Source organism: Macrobrachium rosenbergii, chromosome 25, assembly GCF_040412425.1.
Source record: "Macrobrachium rosenbergii isolate ZJJX-2024 chromosome 25, ASM4041242v1, whole genome shotgun sequence".
Lineage (NCBI taxonomy): Eukaryota > Metazoa > Arthropoda > Malacostraca > Decapoda > Palaemonidae > Macrobrachium > Macrobrachium rosenbergii.
The window spans coordinates 47,614,410-47,633,462 of NC_089765.1; the positions used below are offsets into that span (position 1 = coordinate 47,614,410).

At 41.2% G+C, this 19,053-nt stretch overlaps 1 protein-coding gene across 1 annotated transcript in view; it reads right to left on the reverse strand.

The window, feature by feature from the left end:
- LOC136852153 (trypsin-like) overlaps positions 1 to 18,743 on the reverse strand; it is a 52,072-nt gene extending 33,329 nt beyond the window's left edge. The window contains exon 1 of the transcript XR_010857089.1: positions 18,573 to 18,743. The gene's annotated coding sequence lies outside the window, so the exon portion shown is untranslated. The remainder of the gene's footprint in view (positions 1 to 18,572) is intronic.
- Between the last annotated feature and the right edge of the window lie 310 nt (positions 18,744 to 19,053).

Genomic DNA, 19,053 nt, shown 5'->3' on the forward strand with positions numbered 1-19,053 from the left:
ACTCTGGGACTCCGCCCAAAAGAAACGCACCTACTAACTAATTAACCGGAACCTGGACATTTCTGGCAAACGCACTCGCAAAGTCCTGTTGGGAGGCAGGGTAGTTCCTATGTCTTGGGAATAGCTGACGTATACAGTTTTACTAATTAGGAAACGTGCCAGACAACAGCTAATGATCCTCTCAAGGGTCTTCAGAATGCCTTTAGCCACACTTATTAATCAAACATTTACTGAGCATTGTAATTTATAAAATACTTGTGACCTATAAGCTTTTTAGATACTCGGCCACCCAAAGAAGGTCTGTCCCCAGCATTAGGGATATAGCAATTATTAATTTCCAGATTCGTGCACTAAATGGACAGCCACACCCCCGGCAGGCTGATTTTCAGGTTTTGGCTTACCCACACAACGTTTTCGTACACGAGAAATACCCCACTTCATAAATCGTATGACGACAAAGGCCCTGATTACCGATAAAGTAGCGATGAGGAGGTACTGATTTGGCACGGGGAAAGGTTCGTCTTCCGGCACTGGAGGAAGTGGTGGAATTTGGCGACCACTCCCCTTGAAGGCGGCATCGGAACAACTTGATGCTCCCCATGAAGATGCTGCATGAAGATACAAGTAGTAGAGTTGAAGACACTCTTACCCAGGACTCGAAACTTCAGCGTGACCAGTCTACACGCAACATCGAAGAGGCAGGATCCTCGTAGAAGAAATGTATCCGATGAATTATGGCACCGGATGGAGACCTCGCATCTACTGCGGAACACGGCACTGACAGTCTTCGTAGAGGCCATCTTGTACTCATTTGGAACGTTCGAAAGTCACAGTCAGAAGGAGTCTGGTTATGTACTAACATCTTCTCACATCATAACCAGTCAACGTTTATGAGCGTAAAAGATACTGCTGTCACAGATATATCTATCATGAACTAAAACACATCCTGACTTACAGTTAATAGTCGAGGATTGAAACTGGTCCCCCAAAAGGTACATAGTCTCCTCACTATCCCATACTTTTACTGAACCATTAAAACCACTAGGAAAAGATCACGTGATATAATTATGAAACGATTCCGAGTTACCTACTGGAATTCCCACAAGCAACCCCCTATCTGACACTTGAACTTTTAAAATTCCATAATAGCGATACTAATTCTCCCCCGTAAAAATTACCCGTGAATCATACAGATATGCTGCATTCATCAGTGTCGATTCTAAAGACCCAGGAGGTAAAATATCTTAAAAAATTTGCCCCTTAAAATCGGCAACCACTGCCTTAACCTGTATTTGAAGTTACAATAATACGGATTCCGCTTCTTTCTCAATATTCAGCACGGTAGTTGGACAAGAAGAGAAAACTATCGTAACATCTAAGTCTCCCGCCATCCTATCAACTGAGACCAATAACCCTCTTAAAGACGTCCTTAATGTCTCAAAACCTCATAATTTCTCATTAATATCTCGCAAAGTTATCAAAGTTTTACCTTGGCTAGCTAATTCTGCCGATACCTGTTCAGTTTTCACCAAATTAGCAATTGACATATATCTAGCAAGCATTCCTATGACCATAACGGCTCCAATTAACAATGGCGCAGCCCTCTTGCTCCTTTTAAAAGAAACCTGAGAACTTGAAGAACCTAAATTTGGAAGCCATGTTAAAGTCTTCTTAATCTTATCCTGGACTCTAACAGCTGTAGCATTAAGTTTGGTTAACCAACCCCGCAGCAGATCAAACAAATTTCGTCCGGTATTCATCTTACCCAATAAATTCCTAAGCAACTGAACTTTATCCTGGGATGCTTCAAGCTCATCCTCAAACTCTATACTCAAAGTTACCGAGTCAGACGACACCCACACATCATAGTCTTCTTCTATAATAACACCTGGGCCTAACCTCACTACGAAATTAGCCCATACCACGACCTATAAGTTACCAGATCCTAAAAAAAAAAAAAAAAAAAAAAGAAAAACAAAGAAAAGAAACCCATATATCTATAAAACTCTATGATATTTTGCACCTAATTTAATTAAGTTTTCCCCTCTCAGACATTATTGTAACACACACAAAAAAAGAAATTACCCCGAACCGCTGCACTTACGCAGAAAAGGGGAAAAAATAGCCCACCCCAAAAAAAACTGAACTCGGAGTATTAAAGATTTTTATAACTCTACGGACAGACGTCCTCCCTAGTTAAAAAAAAACTACAAATCACACACCTTTAAAACACATTAAAAAAAACAAGAGAGAAACAAAAATTATCAGAAACAACAGTACATCACAGGAATTAACCCACAAGATTCCCATTAACCTGTCTTTTTAATTTTAGATATGTGTCAACCGAGATACTCCTGTATTTTCATCCTGAACAACAAATCTATTCCCCTTCTTTACTTCTACAACCCAAAAAGGATCCTCACGTTTAGGACCTAGTTTATGATTCAGCTGATTCCTGACATTTGTTTTCACAAAACCGCTATCTCCTACAGCAATAACTCTGTCTGGCTTTGCATTGCTCCTGTCAACCATATCCTGAGCTTTCAATTTAAGATTCTTAGCAAGACACGCATATCTCTCCTTAGCAGTAGAGATCAGTAAATCATCACACGATGGAATAGGTAATAAATTGAACGCCACCCACATGGGTAGCCAAACGGCGCTTTACTCGGAGACATTCCAATGTATCACTAACCATAGAATTAATGCTATGCTGAACCTGTGAAATATATCTATCCCAATGTACATCACTGTCCCCTACAGTAATTCTGAGAGCCTTAATTACCTTCCTATTTGCCCGTTCACGTAGCCCATTAGCTTCTGGTCTATAGGGAATAATAGCGATTTTCCGAATGCCCATTGCATCCGCAAGACACTCTAACGTCTTGTTAACAAATTCTCTCCTATTATCTGTAATCAGCATCCCAGGAACCCCATAACGACAAATGTATTCATTAAAGAATGCGACTGCCACCTCCTCTCGTGTTTTATGCTTCAAAGGAAAAATCTCCACAAACCTCGTTAATTCGTCCACCAACGGGTGCCTAGATTAGCAGAAATTGGATAACAGGTCAATATGGACCCTAGAAAATGATCTACTGGGGATAGCAAATGATCCCAATTTACAAGAAACGATCCTCGATGGCTTACACGCATTACAAACTGAACAACCTCTCACAAAGTCTTCCACTGACGTGAGCAAGTCCTTCAAAAAGAATTGTCTCTGTAAATTCTGATATGTCTTCTCAATACCCAAATGCGGACTGCCAAACCTACAATGAACAATATCCAGAACCGTAGAACTAAATTCCTGGGAACAACTATTTGCTTTGTATTACCCTTATCCTCACTGTTTCTCAGCCTATACCTAATCTTCGTAACAAATTATCCTCTAATTCAAGACCTGCAAAAGGCAACTTATAACCCCTCCTAACTAATTCCCCTCTAAGGAACGCTTTTGTGTCTGCCAAAATCTCATCTTCATCCTGTTTAGATTCTACTAAACTAATGTCCCAGTCCATGCAATCTCCAGATACATAACATATATGACAACCATCTGAACCAGAAAAACTTCTACTAAGGGCATCCACTACAACTTTATATACCTAAGCTTGCCATCAAAATCCCTTGTTGTACAATACCACCTAGCTCTTTTAGGGGGGAGATCCGGCTTACTGAAAAGATCCAACAATGGCTTATGATCTGTAAGAACTTCTACTTGATTGCCCATCAATAACATCTTAAAATGAACCAAACTAGACACTATGGCAAAGGCCTCCTTGTTCACTACCGACCATAGCAGTTCATTACTCCCCTGTGTCTTAAACTTCCTACTGTAAAATTCAATCAGATGGAGTCTTCCATCGAAAATCAGAAAACTTCAACACTGGGGATTAACCAAAGCATCCTTAATATTCTGAAAGGCTGACTGCTGTCCATCACCCCATACAGACTGCACATCATCCCTTAGGACATCTGTCAAAGGAGACGCCAAAGTAGAAAAACCTTTTACAAATCTACGAAAAAATCCAGCCATGCCCAAGAAAGACCGAATCTGTTTCTTATTCTTGGGAGTAGGAAAATCTATGATTGCCCTAACTTTATCCTCATTAACTCTAACACCCTCTTTAGAAATGACATGGCCCAAATATACTATCTGCTTTTTCAGAAAATTACACTTAGCTAATTTTATCTTCAAACCCACTAACCTAAGCCTCCTAAAAACTTCCCTAAGAACCTCTAAATGTTCCTCTACAGAATCATTGGCAACTAAGATGTCATCCATATTGTCAAATATGGATTTCCCTAGCAAGCCATGCAAAACTGTATTTACTAGCCTAGTAAATGTCATAGGACTACCTGATAAACCAAACAGCATCCGCGTGAACTCAAAATGCCCCTTTGGCAAAGATAATGCCGTATACTTTCAACTCTCCTCGTTAAGCGGTACTTGCAAGTACCCTTGCACCAGATCAATTGAAGAATAAATATTCTTGCCCCCAATCTCAACAAATAAATCTCGCAAACACGCCACAGGGTAAAAATCAAGAATGGTTTTCTCGTTCAACTTCCTAAAGTCCACACAAACCTGGGCTGAACCATTCTTCCCATTCTTCTTAGGCACTGCTAACAACAGAAAATTAAAAGGCGAGGAACTGGGCCTAACAATGCCTTCCTCCTCCCACTTATTAACCTTTTGCTCTAGCTGTTCTCTAATCTTAAAAGGAATCCTATATGAAGGGACGAAAATAAGCTTAGTCTTATCCTCTAAATGAACCTTGCGTTCTAACACATTTGTTAACCCTAACTTATACACTTTAAGTGCGACTATGTCTGCAAACTCAGCCAGAACATCTTCTACACCCTCAATATATTCTCTAAAATCAGCATTGGCTAAATGATCCTTAAAAACCTGCCTCCTAGCTTGTAAATCTGCTTCTGAAAATTCACACATGTCCCCGACAATAGCAACTGAATTATCTTCATCAACCCAGTCAACAAAATCAACCGTATAAGTACCCTTCATTCTGATAGTTCCGAACTGAACCATTACAGTTTAGTAACTCCACCCAAGTATCCCCTGAACTAGATACATTGCTTATAGAAACTGTACACACTGCCCCCTTCAGCTTTTCGTTGCACTCATCCACACACACCTGTCTGAGTTTATGCACACTTTTCACTCAACTTTCACCATGGAAACCACACCAGGACCTAGAGCCACATCATCCGATAAAACCCCCTTACAACACTTCCTACCCACAGAAACATGTTCAGAATCCACCTGCAAATCCTCATGTATACCCGTTCCATTATCATCATCCACTCTGCTGATATCCATTCCCTCGTAAGGTACAAAAACACCAGGTACTCCAACAGTTATACCACATACCCCTGTACGAACCAAGATTTTGTGTCGCCAGCATACTGGATGACCCAATAACAATGTATTCTCCAAAGCAGCCCCTCTATAACCAAGAATGGTTCTGTAAAAGTTTTATCCCCAAGAGATAAACACGCATTTACGTAGCCTAACATCCGTAACCTATTTGCTTGAACATCACATACTGTCTCAGTAGCAGGCCTCAAAGAACGATCAGAAAACATCGATTGGAACAACTCATAATTCATCAAATTAATAGAGGTGCCTGTATCTATAAAGATATTCACATCAACCCCATACACAGACCCTTTTACCACTGTCTTCGGCTCTGAGGGCTCCCCAAGAAATCCTATATCACAAGAAACAACCCCTTTTATCTCTTCCCTTTCTGCTGCTCGGTCCTCCAAAAATTTTGTCGGCCCCTAGAGGCTCCCGAAAAACAGCCTCGAGGAGTTCTCCTATCTGCCAGACCAGCGCTCTGAGGCATGTTTCTAGACTCATTCTGTTTAAGAAGTGGGTAAAACTGCCAACCGTGATATGCAGACTTGCAAGCGCCACAATATTTCACCTTACAAACTTCTTAGTGTAGCCCTGCCTATTACAATTATAACAACGCCCTTAAGATGCTGAACTCGCAGAAGTATTCTGTGTATGATGCTTCAGAATAGTCCCAGAAAATTTCGGCATCCCGTCCAAAAAAGAACTATCTACTGTAGGGCATTTCGACATGAATTTGAGAGAACAGTAAATCCTTGTCTGACCCCCTTTCTATCTCCTTGTAAAAACTATTTACGATAGCATCAGGGATGTCATTCAGGATCCACGCATATTGCAATAGTTTCTCAAGATTCTCTGTCGTAATAGAGCCTCCATTTACCCAACCAGAATTTCTCAACTTCGAAAAATCCCTTGAAGCATCAAAACATCTGGCACTAAACGTGATCAGCAAATCATGGCCTTTACGGGCCTTGACTAGAGATCTGAGATCTTGAACTGCATCGCTGGCTCCAGCTGTTCCGCATGATGCTCTCAAAAAATCCTTAAGATCGTCCCAGGTCCTACACTTCAAAAAGTGATGACTCTGGCAACGCTGTCCGATATCACCTTTATCTAAACTAAGGAAGCCTTTTGCTTCCTTGAAAGCTTCTACTCCATCCGTTATTTTCTTGGCGACTAAAATATTTGACACCCCCTCTATAAAAATTTCAAGGGAAACTGGAAGAACGCCATCAACCATCCTGGGAAATGGTTGTACTCCTGCTTTTATGGCTGTAAATTTGTGCAACATTGTCACCTTATCTTTATCATCATTAGCACCAGCCATAACATCGGAACTCGACCTGATCTCAACTTCATATAACTCCCCAAAAGTAGAAAGAGAAAGGAGAAAAATAAAAAAAAGTTAAAAATTCAGCAAACTCCCAGCACTAAAGCAAATGCGAACCATTAAATCAAATTCTAAATGACAAATACAAACATTGAAGTGACCCTAACTGCAGATGCGAACAATTAAGAAGAAAAAAAAAATCGAAATGCCACATGCGAATGATAAACAGAAATTTTCCTGAATACTCGAAATACAGTCCGTCCACACAAAGAAAACAGGCTCGCAGAGAGAACGGGCTAACAGCCAGCCAGCCAGCCCCAGACTAAAATGAATAAGCGAGCTCAGTGACGTCACAAAATTGTCACCACTCGCTAATGAAAACCCAAGCCTTGCTGACGTAACCACAAAGCAACAGAACTCTCCCTTAATTAGCCAACAATACAAGTAACTAACAAGAGAAAAAACCATAGTAACACTCACGTAACCCTTTATGACTACAATGGCAGCAAAACATGTAGCTAACCTGAAAGGTAACACTTTTTCACCTTTCAAATGCACCCACTCCACACTCATTACACAGGTTCACAGTGAAATTGAGTCAATAACAGTGCGCGGTCGTCTTGACTGCAAAAAACTCCCTCAGTCATCAAAGAGACATGTATACCAACCAAAGGCACACTCTAATTCCTAACAGTCTCAATTTCCTCGTAAGATAAGTCTCTTCGGATCGTGCCTATACACTATAACCCCTAAGTGTAGTTCCTGCTGCTACCAAATATATCTGCTATACAGTCAAGAGGAAATTTCATTATTTGCCTTTTTCTACAAAGTCGAGAAGTCCCATCTATTGGTAGCTTGATAGTGACCGCATCAAAAAGGCTACTTGTAATGCACATCTGTACATACACACATGCATTCTCTCTCTCTCTCTCAGGTCTACAGCGAAACATACTTTACCCAAAATAATTTATTTGACAAAAATCTAACATAACTGGATTGCAAGAAACAAGAGATGAAATAAAATGGAAACTAATGTTTACAACTGATCAGACATTTTAAAGTCCATCATATCTAATTATTCTCTCTACATCGTTATCCCACAATAGGTAAAAATAAGTCAACGTGCAGTATATTTGCAATGAGTGAATTTTCACTTCTTCCTCAGTGAAACATCTGAAGAAGTCAAATAAAACCCTTGTTAAACAAATGCATAAAAATAAAGATGTGGGAATTCTTGCCATGTTACTTATAAAGTATACACAATGTAATAAATGGTTGACACAAGTGAGACATATGATAAATGAGAGAAACAATCTACAGTTTGGGAAATCTGAAATGGTTCCTACCTCCAAACAGCAATGTTCACAATTCTTAATCGACAGGTCTCGAATCGCAGAGTCTTCACCGAAGACCTTTAATAATGTTTGGTGTTGATCTTCAAATGATCATTTGTGTGATAACTAATCCCTTCACACCCTGGGACTCTGCCCAAAAGAAACACACCTACTAACTAATTAACCGGAACCTGGGCATTTCTGGCAAATGCACTCACAAAGACTTGTTGCGAGGTAGGGAAGCTCCCACGTCTTGAGAATACCTGACATATATAGTTTTACTAATTAGGAAATGTGCCAGACAACAGCTAATCATCCTCTCAAGGGTCTTCAGAATGCCTTTAGCCACACTTATTAATCAAACATTTACTGTGCATTGTAATTTATAAAATACTTGTGATCTATAAACTTTTCATATCTATTATATACTATACCTGTATATATATATATATATATATATATATATATATATATATATATATATATATATATATATATATATATATATATATATATATGTATATATATATATATATATATATATATATATATATATATATATATATATATATATATATATATATATATATATATATATATATATATATGTATATATATATATATATATATATATATATATATATATATATATATATATATATATATATATATATATATATATATATATATATATATATATATATTAAATATTCTGCTGTTTGACCTCTCTGCAGTATTCGAGTAGAAAAATAATCCAAAACCAAAGGAAAGACAAGGCCATGGAAAAGCATTCCCTGTGGAAGGTAGAGAGGGCAGCTAGCTAGTTGTTATTGCTGTCCAAACTTAACCGTTCCTAGCGTCTTATAAGTCAGTATTAGGGGCCTAACCCACAGGGAGGGTTTTCACCAAGTCACCTCTAGTGAAAGTGGTCTTAAGCTTCCTTTTTCCCTGTTCTATGCATTTGGCGATGTGTTTGTCAATTTTTCAGACTGCCGGGGGCTACATACCAGCCTTGGGCATGAAACAACAACTGCCCTGATCTGATCTGGCTGAAGAGAGAGATCAACTGTCGTAGGACGCACACGTTCGTGCTCCGATTAACCCTGTCCTTTGCCTTCCTTCTGTCTGTGTTGCCTAAGTGAATAGCCGATATGTGCATTGTTCAAGAATTCCAATCGTCAGTTGCACTGCTCAAGCAACCCATGTAAACAGTAAGTCTGACATTGACAAGTATTGCTGATTGCTGGTAACTCTTCTTCTGTATTCTTCTGTACTTCTTTTCCATTTTCCCCCCCACTCAGCGACCATTTACAAGAGAACCTGGTATAACCATATTTCTTTTATGAAGTCTAGTTTGGGAATAATGAATAGCGCCTAGTGAAATTGCATAAGCTATTCCCGTGCAGTGAGTAGAAATTAGGGAAAATCAAGTGTAAGTAACAATTCAGGCAAGCCTTGGATCCTGACCCCATTCTTTGGAAGAATAGCTTTTACCAATACTAAACTTATGTACGGTAGCTGCTAGAGTAAGAACACCGTCGCATTATTCTTTAATGAAGCAGGGAAAATTAACTGTGTCTGACGTCGACTAAGTGGTTCATGTAATTTCCCTTGCTATCACAGCACATTTTTCTTTGTTGGGACTTGGTGGGTAACGAAGGGGTTTGATATAATTTATTTGTTACAAAATTAATCCAGTTATTCACTACATAGTTCTGACTGGCGACCTAATCCAGTTAAGTAATTGTCTGTCTTTTGGGAGTAACTTTTAGCTTCAATTGACAGTTTACCTGTGTCTTCGGCAGAGCAGGGCTACATAAATTACAATAATTAATTTAAAAACTCATTAACCAAAGCCAACATGTAACACTGGCGACCTTGCCAGGATCTCTAATTAATTTAAAGAGAAAAGAATCGGGAATCAAATTAATTACACATCAATTCCAGAGGAAAGTCAGATCATATTTAATTTCATGCTAATTCTTCCAAACAAGAAGACAGGACAAGGTATGATAGCAGTAAGGATACCAATTCTATAAAGAAATTAGCATAGGTAGGGAAGTGTGCATTGAGAGCAGCTAATTTATAATTTACAATTTACACAGTCTTCAAGAAAAACTTTGCCGAGTTTTGGATGCTGCGAGCTGCATACCTTCCAAAGTTGTTAGCCGAGTTATCGAGTCATATTTATTATTTTGCTATTTGCTGGCCAATGAGTATTGCATGATATAAAATTTTGTACTAGATAACTCAGGGCAAGACAAAGAACGGAGAACGTGTGTTTAGCATCTTTTTGTAGCTTAGGGAGGACAAAATTTGTGAAGTTCATAGAATTTCAAAACCAGTAACGTTCGTTACTATGAAGAGGCCACCGACTAAGCGTGGTGGAGTTAATAAGTTTTCACATCACGGGAAGCATATCAAAATTCCATGTCGTTAATATAGCAAGTGAACGGCAACAGTTAATTTCATAATTTGCAGTTCCAGTTAACGTAAATTCAGGCCCGTCAGGACATCATGAATCCATTTCCTTTTTGTGTTGCTAACGGCCACCCAATAAGCATGGCGGAAGCGAACGGTGGTTGATTCAACGTGAGAAAAAAAAGAGAAGAAACAACAACCGTAGATCATAGTAAATTTATTTGCCATCTCCATAACACACAATCACGTGCATTGTTGGTATATTTAGTTAAAACTTGCGTCCCTACATTTGCTTCGTTTGTTTTGTGAGAGGAATTCGGGTGCTTTGTGTGGTTCAAGTGTAAACAAACGCTGTGCTTGAGACATCGTGTATTCATCCGCCGAGACTGCTCCTAGCCACATTTTGTTTTGAATCAACAGCTGTGTGATCATGTGACCCATCTGACATTTTGGGGAACAGGTTGACCGCTCCCCTGTCCACCATCTTAAAACCCTTGTTGTTGTTTGTGTGACTGGTACCTGTGTGGCGTCACAGTCACCATAGCTCTGCCTCAATTGCCACTTCGGGAACTATTTTATTTTGCATAGTAATCCCCCTCGTAAAGTCTTAGAGAGACATAGGCTTCATCAATAGATAGGAAATCAAGTGCAGGATTCCATACAATAGGTAAAAGCAAGGAATAATTTAGTCAGGGAATTATTTATATAGGAAATATACAACAAAAAGAAGAAAAGTTCCTATACATATACACTGTCGCAGGAAATTATATCAAAGAAAACAAACTTCATCATTTAACCATACCTCAGTGTAAGATGCATGGCGCAGGGGCGACAGGGAAAGTTATGTTTGTTAAGACAATCCATTGCTGAAATAGCCCAAGAAAGACGTATTTCAAAATAAGAAACCTGCCAGTGTGCCCTTATAATAATTATACTTATTTTCTCAGGCAGCACGAACTTTGCTGGCTGAATATGTAAGAGACCCGTCGCACCGCCTGCGGTCTCTTTCCAGCACACATGTGTTCGTCATCTTCGGAGGGACCCAGACAAAGAGAGGGAACAAGAAAATTCTGTTTTCTCTCAAGGAACACAGCTTCTACCATACAATATCTCCATCTGTTTCTCCCTAACCATTGTTGTCTTGATATATGTACAATCACCACTACTTGCATTGCCATGCAAGTATTCTAATCATGTACTCATAATGTTCCACTGAATCTTCTGTATCAAACAGTATGTATGTTTCTGTTTGTGAAGACGCCAAACGTCTCGCCATTTTACATATATTTTGCTACTGCATTGTATCCATTACTCTGCCTCGAATCTCATGCAATTGGCCATATGTAGAATTTCCTGGCCTTTCTATTGATATATATTTTATCACTGTACGTTTATTATGTCTCTCACAATCGCCATCTGTTTGTCAGTTGACAAACACAGATGTCCGAAACATTACCTCTGTTTTGCTCTGTCTGTGTGTAGACGCTACTTTGCTGCTCGCACAGGCCAATAACACCTTTGAAGATTCTGTACATTCATTCAGTAAGGAACCACCAATAAACCAGTCAACACCCAGCCAGTATGTTACTCAATCTCGTCCTTACAAATACCTCTCTCTCTCTCTCTCTCTCTCTCTCTCAAGGAAGCGTTCAACCTAAAATCCAAAGAGTATGTGCACCCTCTTCATCGAAAGAATGGGCCTACACTGGAATAATTAATTAAACTAAACCTAATAAAAAGAAACCCCTCTGTCCCACAGATAGATGAGGACGAGTTAGGCTAACAAAAAAAAAAATCACAGTTATAGAAAACTGTCGGTCACGAGTGAGGACTTTTATCCAGACCTAAGCCGAAAGTAGCCTTCCTTCCTCTGCATGAAAGGAAGTAGCAGCTGGTACTAAGAACTAGTCACTCACGAGGCCCTCAAAAGCCACCACAATTTATTTTTTCTTTTCCACAGTGCCACTAATCTGAGGCACTGTCCCAAACTGAATAGCTTACATCTCTCTCTCTTTTACCTTCCCTTTCTCTCCCACTCATTTGTTACACTCTCTTGGGGTAGAGTGCATTTTTCTTGACTGCAAATTAGTTGAATGCAAGTCAAGTGTTGTCCCTAGGAACGCACTGGCACCATAGTGCCACCAAAAGAAAAAAAAAAGAAAAACCAGAAAAGGAACACAAAAGAAGAATCCTTTTGTGACCAAGCTTACACCAGTGCATAACGATACTGAGTGCCACCAGTGTGACCTTTACACAACACACTCAACCACAGTGCCACCTTATTGAAAAGGTGCCACATCCTTGAAGCATCACCCCAACTCTGAGGGACACTTCCTTGATGCCCAGGTACGTCCAGTTAACTTGGATAGACGCCCTTACCCTCCAGAACCATGGCAACAGAAAATCATAGAGCCTTCATGGAGCTGGGGGCAGGCGGCAGGTCTCACTGGATTGGACCTTATCAAGTGGGTTAAGGAGCAGCTGGATGACTTGGCCAAGCAAGAGAAGGAAGAAAGACTGGAACGGCGGAATGATGAAGCTGAACGGAGGAGGTATGAAGAAAAGCAGAGGCAGCTGGAAGATGAAAGAGAAGAAAGGAGAAGACAGTATGAACTAGCTCTCAAAGAAAAGGAGCTCGAGCTGGAAAGGGCTAGGAAGGAAAATGCCGAAGCTATGGCTATACACCAAGCCTCCAACCCCACACCCGCTGCACCAAAATCTCCAATCTCAAGCATTAATTCCCTCATCCCCAAGTGGACTGAGGACGAGCCAGAAACATGTTTGGAGGAAATAGAGGCACTCTTTGATAACTATAGCACCACTGAGACAGAGCCAAGCACATGGAGGGAAAAGCTAAGACAGCCCTTCACTCGCTGAAGAAGAGCCAGAGAGGCAACATGGTTGAAGTGCTTAGAGTCATCACGAAGGTCTACGAAATAACCCTGGAGAAATGGAGACAGCGGTTCCGAGGTCTTGCCAAGGAAGTCGGCTGGTCCTGGACTGAATGGGCCTGTCACAAGACCCAGGCTGGTACCTGCTGGTTCGACTCTTGTCTTGCACTATGTTTGAGGACCTCTTCAATTGGACCATGCTGGAGGATCTCTACCATGTGCCTGGGCCCCTTGCTGTATATCTAAATGATAAGCAACCCACCACCCTTATGGAAGCCTGCTATATGGCTGATTCATGGGAAACCTTCATCCAGTCCCACAGCATATCTCAGCAGCACATAGTGTCCCTTGGATACCTTTCAGGCTCGACTCGCCTGAAGAATGGACTGCCTAGGAAGCCTCCATGCACCCACTGTAAAAGGGTGGGGCACACTGAAGCTGAGTGCCAATACAAGCTCGGCACTAACAAGCAGCCTCTCCTAACAACCAGAACTCCTCCCCCTCTACATCCATGCAACCCTCTCCACTAACCATCATTGCAGGCCACTGAGCCCCTACAAAGGGCTTGTGCCGATCCTGTGGTGCTGTCGGCCATTACAGTGTGGGACATCCGGCCTGTCCACATTATGTCTCCACCACCAAGTTCGTCAACCTCATTAGCACCTTATTCTCCGTGGCCAGGCCGCAGAAGGCACTGTACCCTGAGAGACTGGAGACCCAAATGATCTCGGTGGCCCCCCTTAAGGGCTCTAGCCTGCCCATAATCTAATCTCCAGGGCCCAAGTGCCAGCCGGTGTCACAGTTGACGAGAAAACCAGGTGGGAGATGAAGTGGATAGGGGGCCACACCATTACCATTCCCACAGTCAAGCTCCAGGTCACGACACCTTGGGGCATGCTACCCCACCGCCTTGGCGTGGTGGGTGGAATTCGGCCCGGAGTGGACTTCCCGTTGGGTCAGGACCTCCTCTGAGGAAGCCCTTCCCCAATGCCACTTTGCAGCCACGCTACCTTCTCCACAGAGGCCCAGACTGTAGGAGAACCCCACGAAGAAAACCCACCGTCTGCCCGCCGAAGTGGTCAGCAGAAGGGGCACACACCAAAACGTTCTCGGCCTAGTCCTCTCCATTCACGAAGGGGCGGCCAACAAAGAGGTCCTCCCTCCCCCCGAAGATACGTTCAGGAGGAGCAGTGCTGCTGTAGGACGTGTAAGCAGACAGGCCACTCCACTAATTGGGAGGGCTGCCAAAACAAGCAACGCCCAGCGGGTGCCCCCGAGCAAGACTCTCCAAGAGGCTCTGATCTCCAGCTGGGGCAGGAATCTCTGTTGCAGCCAATTTCAAGCCATTTGCAAGGTGTTGCACCTCCGGACCCCTTGTCAGGCATGCCTGACCCTCAGCCGCTGCTAGTGACACTTGCGAGCACTGAGCAGAGCCAAAATCCATCTGGCACGGACGTTGAGCAACCAATTAAGGAGGACCCCGTGCCTGGTCCAAATCATGAGGTGGATCCTCCTCCAGGAGATCCAGGATCCCTCACGGCACTAATCATGGAAACCGGAGAGCCTCCGGCACCCGACACTTCTTCAACCAATCCGTCCCCAGAGGATGAACCCCTGATGGATCAACCTGTCACACCTTCTCTGGGAGACTAGGAACTGGCCTCCTCGGATGCAGAGGTCGAGATTGCTCTCGTTCCGGTTGTTGCAGCCACCGGAGTAGGGAGCCCTCTGGTAGTGTCTGAAACTACCCCTGACTTCATGCCCGCTAGCCCTTCTGGCCTTTCCCCAGGGTCGGTGCCCTCATTACCTCACAGATTCGACGTAGTTAGGCCTTGGAGGAACCCGAAGAAGAAGAAGGGGCTGAAGAGAGCCCATTAGTTGCAGAGCCATGAGCTCATCCTGGTACTAGTGCCCTCTTGGCACAGTGCCTTACCATCTTAGAGTGATCCTGGCCCCTTGCCCAGAGGAGGTAGCCAGCGTGATCTCTACCATACAGTAGCCTAGACCAGATTGAGTACATTGGAGTAGTAACCTTGTAAGCACAGTGTAACTGAAATCAGACAATCTAACCTGTTGTGAAGAGAGCCACTACGTTCATGGCATGCATGGCCTAAGACCTCAGTGAGGCAAGCATTTATCATATGAGGCAAACTTCATGTACCAATCAGTAATTACAAATCGTATTGCCAAAAACCTTGTAACTTAGCTAGTTCATTGTCCCTTACGTTGGTGCTACAGCTGTGTTCTGATAGGTTAGGCTAGGGGATACCATATAATGTACCATTTGGCTAGGTCTAAAACATCACGATTATAAGAGGTAGCACGTAATAACTGTAAGCACCTTTGAGTACAGTTAGGATTCTGTAAGTAAGTGATGAAAGCTCATATCCTTTCTAGAGTTAGGTAGATCTATAGCTAGTTAGACTTCATGGGACAAATCTGTTCAGGGGAGAAGAGTAAAGTAATAGAGGCAAACAACTTGCTTAGTACAGACCTTCATGCCCGAAAAGGAGAGAAGGCCTTCTTAAGGGGCTGAGCTTTTATAAATATTCTGCTGTTTGACCTCTCTGCAGTATTTGAGTAGAAAAATAATCCAAAATCAAAGGAAAGACAAGGCCAGGGAAAAGCATTCTCTGTGGAAGGTAGAGAGGGCAGCTAGCTAGTTGTTATTGCTGTCCAAACTTAACTGTTCCTAGCGTCTTATAGGTCAGTATTAGGGGCCTAACCCACAGGGAGGGTTTTCACCAAGTCACCTCTAGTGAAGGTGGTCTTAAGCTTCCTTTTTCCCTGTTCTATGCATTTGGCGATGTGTTTGTCAATTTTTCGGACTGCTGGGGGCTACATACCAGCCTTGGGTACGAAACAACAGCCGCCCTAATCTGACCTGGCTGAAGAGAGAGAGATCGACTGTCATAGGATGCACATGTTCATGCTCCGACTAACCCTGTCCTTTGCCTCCCCTCTGTCTGTGTTGCCTAAGTGAATAGCCGATATGTGCATTGTTCAAGAATTCCAATTGTCAGTTGCACTGCTCAAGCAACCCATGTAAACGGTAAGTCTGAAATTGACAAGTATTGCTGATTGCTGGTAACTCTTCTTCTGTACTTCTTTTCCATTTTTTCTCCCTTTAGCCACCATTTACGAGAGAACCTGGTATAACCAGATTTCTTTTATGAAGTCTAGTTTGGGAATAATGAATATTGCCTAGTGAAATTGCATAAGCTATTCCTGTGCAGTGAGTAGAAATTAGGGAAAGTCAAGTGTAAGTAACAATTCAGGGAAGCCTTGGATCCTGAGCCCATTGTTTGGAAGAAGAATAGCTTTTACCAATACTAAACTTGCGTACAGTAGCCGCTAGAGTAAGAACACCATTGCATTATTCTTTACTGAAGCAGGGAAAATTAACTGTGTCCGACGTCGACTAAGTGGTTCATGTAATTTCCCTTGCTATCACAGCACATTTTTCTTTGTTGGGACTTGGTGGGTAACGAAGGGGTTTGATGTAATTTATTTGTTACAGAATTAATCCAATTATTCACTACGTAGTTCTGACTGGTGACCTAATCCAATCAAGTAATTGTCTGTCTTTTGGGGGGTAACTTTTAGCTTCAACTGATAGTTTACGTGTGTCTTCAGCTACACAAATTACAATAATTAATTTAAAAACTCATTAGCCAAAGCCCACACGTAACAATATCTCTCTCTCTCTCTCTCTCTCTCTCTCTCTCTCTCTCTCTCTCTCTCTATATATATATATATATATATATAAAACATCATGTTGTCTCTGTTCTTTGATCCGTACGCTAATTGTTCTTTTTATAGTGTTGTTAGAATTCTCGAACGTTATGATTTATCAATGTCAAATTGTTAGGTTTGAATTATACTGTATATGACACCCAGTGTTCAAAAGAATGCTAAGGAACAATATGAAGAAAACAGTTATCTCTCTCTCTCTCTTTCTCTCTCTCTCTATGACTAAAGGATAATTTGATTAAGAAAATGGTGATACCTATAAATTGCATCATCTATTTTTAAAGATTTTCCTTTATTGATGTAATGAAACTGCCACTTTTGTCAAATACGAAATCTTAGGCCCGGAAATTACTGGCAACTTTTCACAATCATCATACGTAGACCTCACTTAACTGTCTTTACCTTGTTAGCCCTCTGTTTTCGCTTTCATCATTCTCACTGTCGGATGAATTTTCAGCATTGTCTCTTGTGCAAGAATTTTGTACACAACTTTCATTTAGATTATGGTGTTTGCATATTGTTTCATGTTTGAAAGTTTGTTCATTCTAGATCTAACCCTGTGACCTGTGACGTTCCAGAATTTATTCATACGTAACGGCAATTAGTTATTCGAATGTTATATATATATATATATATATATATATATATATATATATATATATATATATATATATATATATATATATATATATATATATATATATATATAATGCGTGTTTGTGTTTGTGTGTGTGAGTATAGCAACATAAGATAATATACACAGCTTCTGAAGTAATTTTTATGAAATGCTGAAGTTAAATTGATGAAATAAATTACAATTATTGCCAACTTTAGCAGTTTAGAATAAGTAAACAAAACAGTTTTCGGCCGTTATTCAGAATGAAGCGCATCTGGAGTTCAGTCACTTGCACTGAGCATATTGTAAAGTAATAAAAGAGTCAGGTGAGTACATTTTCATATTACAGTCGGAATATTGCCAATAAACTACAATTACTTACCGTTTTTCATTTGCGCTAGAGCTGGAAAAGAAAAACAGAGAAGAAGAAAGTAACTCACGACCGATACTAATTTGGATCAGATAGGATTATAGCCCTTCTACCCTCTGAGTCGAAAGACCAGAATTCCGTGTAAGAGAACGAACCAGCCCAACATCACATTGTCTCGCTACATAGCGATGTCGCCAAGTGATTGGTGAATTCCCGCATTAGATACAGAAAATCAGGAAAATTATGATAAAAGGGGGTTCGGGAGGAAGTGTTTTTGTTAGGATATGGCCAACAACACTTTCTCGGACCTAGAGAAAATTTACTCTAGAGGATTAACCTTGAAAGGAAAAATCAATCGTATATATACGTACTGAACGCCACGGTCAAAACATTTGCTGTACGTACTAAACGGCTCAGGTAGCGTTGGTGCGCTACGTATACTATACGTACTAAACGGTTAAAGGGTTTTAAACGTACCTGTCCTTTTAGGCTCTCAATTTAGGTTAATTTCGTTGGCGAAGCTTCTGATACGTTTTTCCAGCTGTTTGTTCTTGCCATATTTCTTGGGACTCTAATGAAAGTCGCAGCTAAATGTCGTTCGTTGAGAATTGGAGAGAGAGGAGCAGAGCGATCCTTCTGTCTCCGCTGTCTCAGTGTTTCTGTGCAATAAGTGAGACCACCACAGCCCTATTGGAATTCTTTCATAAAAGGGCGTGTTATTGCTATCTGTATTCTGACGGCCCTGCTTGATATATGACCTGTGGTACAAGTTGCCTTTTCAGGATTTTGTAAAGGATCTGTGTGCTGGGAACACATTCTATGAATTACAATACAAGAGAGGTGATTTATAATCTGGTTCAGCTTCCGCCTAATCCCACTTGTGCCCGCTGGGTTTCAGAAGTTATATTTTATACAGTTGATATTATCAAATTTTCGTCAGTATAATTTGCCGAAATGG